We start from the raw sequence: 266 nt of genomic DNA on the forward strand, positions 1-266 counted from the left end.
GGCCCAGAGTCTAGCCCAGTGAGGGCTCCTGTCCCCGAGTTTAGCCCAGAGAGGGTTCCTGTCCCCGAGTTTACCCCAGAGAGGGTTCCAGTCCCCGAGTTTAGCCCAGAGAAGACTCCAGTCCCCGAGTCTAGCCCAGAGAAGGCTCCAGTCCCCGAGTTTAGCACAGAAAGGGCTCCAGTTCCCATGTCCAGCCCAAGGAAGGCTCCAGTCCCCAAGTCAAGCCCAGGGAGGGCCACTGTTCCCGAGTTAGGCCTACTTAGGGC

At 60.9% G+C, this 266-nt stretch overlaps 1 protein-coding gene across 1 annotated transcript in view; it reads right to left on the reverse strand.

Annotated features, from left to right (window-relative positions):
* LOC107663566 (adhesion G protein-coupled receptor A3-like) overlaps window positions 1–266 on the reverse strand; it is a 4,224-nt gene that overhangs the window by 3,730 nt on the left and 228 nt on the right. The window lies entirely within an intron of this gene.

This window comes from Sinocyclocheilus anshuiensis, unplaced genomic scaffold, assembly GCF_001515605.1.
Source record: "Sinocyclocheilus anshuiensis isolate Anshui unplaced genomic scaffold, SAMN03320099.WGS_v1.1 scaffold2329, whole genome shotgun sequence".
In the NCBI taxonomy this organism is placed as follows: domain Eukaryota; kingdom Metazoa; phylum Chordata; class Actinopteri; order Cypriniformes; family Cyprinidae; genus Sinocyclocheilus; species Sinocyclocheilus anshuiensis.